Below are 3962 nucleotides of genomic sequence, written 5' to 3' on the forward strand. Positions count from 1 at the left end.
TATCATGCTATTAAAGATCTGACAACCTCCACACTAAGGAAATGTCACAATTATGAATTATTAAACGTGGGATGATAAGAATTTCACAGTAACTTCTGAAGGAAAGGGTAAGGGTTTTCTGATAGTAAGACAGTTCAATAAATAATTGAACGTGTGGCTTATGAAATATTCCACAATAAAATCATACGTAGCTAGTCTTTCTCGTTGTGTGTATACATACACACACACACACACACACACACACACACACACACACACACACATATATATATATATATATATATATATATATATATATATATATATTTATATATATATATATATATATATATATATATATATATATATATATATATATATATATATATATATATATATATATATATATATATATATAAAGACAAAATCCACGAATTAAAGAGAAACAATGGAGTCCTATGCGGCCTATTATCAGTACTGTTGGCTCAATATCATATTAACATTCGAAATATATTACCAAGCCCTTGTCCCCGTTATTTAGAACTACCTCTGATTCTCACATACATAATTGTTTAGATTTAGTTGATAAATTAAACAAAATCACTTTTTTGCCCTACTGATAGATTCGTTAGTTTTGATGTTTGTTCTCTTTTTACTAAAGCCCCTATAGATTCTATTTTAGAGTATTTTAGTAATGAACTAATCCATCCTGACTTACCTCTACCTGTAAGTTATATCATTTCACTCACTAAGTTGTGCATTTGTGATTGTAAGTTTATATTCACTGGTGCATTACCAACAAATATTTGGTGTGGCGATCGGCAACCCTTTGTCCCCACTCCCCTCCAACTTGTATATTATGGAATTCTTTGAAAAACGATATTTACCTAATATCATTTATACTCCTTTAAAGTGGTATGGATATGTTGACGATATTTTAGCTGTTTTGCCTGTTGGTATTCATGTAAATGATTTACTCTCTAATTTGAACAACCAGGTACCATCCATTAAGTTTACTTTAGAATTAGAAAAAGACAATTGCCTCCCTTTCTTAGATGTTTTAATACATCGAGAACCATTTCAATGCAAATTCAATATTTATAGGAAACCAACCAACATTTCAACTAATGTCCACTTTTGTTCAGGCCATCACCTTAATATCAAAATATAAATTTTTTCTTCTATGTTTTTACGAGCTTTGCACATTGTTAGTCCCCAGTATTTGGATCAAGAAATCGAATACATAAGAAAACTAGGGACAGATTTATGTTATCCTTCACATATACTAGATGTTTGTTATAATAAAGCCCACAAAAAGTTTTATAGTGAAAATAACATGGAGACAGAAACCCTTACGAACATTCTTAGCATGCCTTATTTTAGTGGTTTTAAAACATAAAATCACTGTTAAAATCTTTTCATGTCAACTTCGTTTTTTCCTTTAATAACACACTAAAAGGAATGTTAATAAAAAATAGGCCTAAAGAAAACAACATAATATATAAAATTCCAGGTTTGGACTTTGTTTTTATTTATATATATTCATCACGTTCCATATTTTCGTGATTCAGTTATATACACACACACACACACACACACACACACACACACACACACACACACACACATATATATATATATATATATATATATATATATATATATATGTCCAAATTTCTCTATAAGTGTGAATTAAATTGCATCCGGATTTACAGATTTGCTTAGCATAAAAGACAAGCAGTTATTTAAAGTTTTGCTCGAAATGAATTACCGAAACAATTCGCATTTCATATCATATTGCATCAAAATCTGAGAAAACAGGTTTCTCTCTCTTTCTTTCTCTCCATCCGCCTTTCACGGTTGCAATGATTTCTTTAAATGCGCACAACATAAGTACTTAAGCATTTCGTAACATACTGTATAATGAGTCTCATAAACACAAGCCTCGCCGTTTTAAAATCTTTCTTCGTTAACTTAACAACAGAAAAAATGTTACGAAATGAACTGTGATTCTGACCCTCGCATTTTCATTAAATATCTGAGACACTCGAATTCCTTTTGGTTGTGTTAGAAATAACTGAATAGTTCTTGATATAAGTTCAAGGCGAAACTAGAGAAATTAATTTGCCATTCAAACCACGAGTGCAATGGCATTTTGCTTGTCAGATTTCACAAATCGTTATGACTGAAATTTTTACTCGGGCATCTAGAGGGTTTCAAGATATTGTGGGAACAGGTGAATGAACAGATAATGAATATTAAAAGTAGATTTGCATAGTAAAACTGATTTAAATGCCATTTCATGTACATCAGTGAAAATCAATCATTACCTGACACTTCTTGACAGAGGTATTTCATTACTGTAAGCCTAGTTTATTGTTTGTCAGGATGCGGACCACAATTGAAAATAGGAATGAGATTCTCTTAAGAAAATCTAAATGAATAAATAAATAAGTAAATGTTGAAAATGACTTAGAGCAACATAAATTTCTTCGGATTTTTATTGGTTTTATTGTATATATATATATATATATATATATATATATATATATATATATATATATATATATATATATATATATATATATATATAGAGAGAGAGAGAGAGAGAGAGAGAGAGAGAGAGAGAGAGAGAGAGAGAGAGAGAGAGATGTGTGTGTGTGCGTGTATACATGCATACGTACAGGTGAAAGAAGAATGTTCATAATGTTAGGAAAACTACTGAGCAATATGACCTTCCTATTTCTGTAGAGGCACATCAGTGTCCCTCGCATTGCACATAAACCTCTCGGCCATTCTATCGCACTTGGCAAATTGCATATTAAATTTCATGTAATTTTCGTAAAATTCTAATATTTATCCGTCTGTACCGAATTTCAAGGAATGTTATTCTACACCACTACTCAAGCAGGTAATTTAATCACGAGGCATACTGTGAACATGATTCTCTTCTAAGAAAACCTAGTACAGATATTTTGGTATTTAATTTTACTAGAGACAAATATAACCGCACTTGATACAACATTGAAAAATCGAATGTTGCACTGGATTTTGACACATACTCAGTACCACCTATGTCCAGTAAAAATCCATCATTAAATACATCCAGTTTTCAATACGTATCAAAAAAAAATCCAAGAATATTGTTCACTTTCAAAAGTTAACTACTGTCGAGTGTTCATCTAAACAGGCAGTTCTTATAGTTAAAGCACCAAAGCAACTACCATCTTCTTGCGCTTCAAACGAAAGCAATAGTTGGGGGACGCGAACTTCCAGGAAGATGGGCTCAAGTACAAAACGCTACACGCAAATGCGTTCAGGCGCCCGGGAAAGACTGGCCTATATCCATGCCCAGGGCTTTGTGATGTCTCCCAAAGGACTCGTTCTCGACTCTGCGATACTTCACCGAGGGCTTTTCCTAGTAGCGTTCTGCAAATACTTACTTCCCCCCCCCCGTTTTTTTTTACTTCAAGGTTAAACTGTTGTATCACTTCACATGGGACTACATTAGGGGATTGAGTCGCTGTTGAAGAAGATGATTTGGTGGTTTTTATTTAGTTTTATGTTTCTGAAAGGGGTGATTTCTTTTTGTTGCTGAAAGATTAATTCTTGGTATTATAAGTTTATGTTTTGGCGATTTCTTGTATATGATATATGATATATGATATATATATATATATATATATATATATATATATATATATATATATATATATATATATATATATATATATATATATATATATATATATATATATATATATAGAGAGAGAGAGAGAGAGAGAGAGAGAGAGAGAGAGAGAGAGAGAGAGAGAGAGAGAGAGAATATTCAATATGGTTTTACTTTATAGACACATCACTCGCTCTCCAAGGGACTGTATACAAAAACCTCCAACTCTGAGCGTGTAACAGAAACTATATTACGAAAGCTAATGGAACTCCAACACAAGAAAACCTTTCTGCCATCATAGAATTTGATTCTC

The sequence above is a fragment of the Macrobrachium rosenbergii genome, chromosome 43, assembly GCF_040412425.1.
Source record: "Macrobrachium rosenbergii isolate ZJJX-2024 chromosome 43, ASM4041242v1, whole genome shotgun sequence".
NCBI lineage: Eukaryota > Metazoa > Arthropoda > Malacostraca > Decapoda > Palaemonidae > Macrobrachium > Macrobrachium rosenbergii.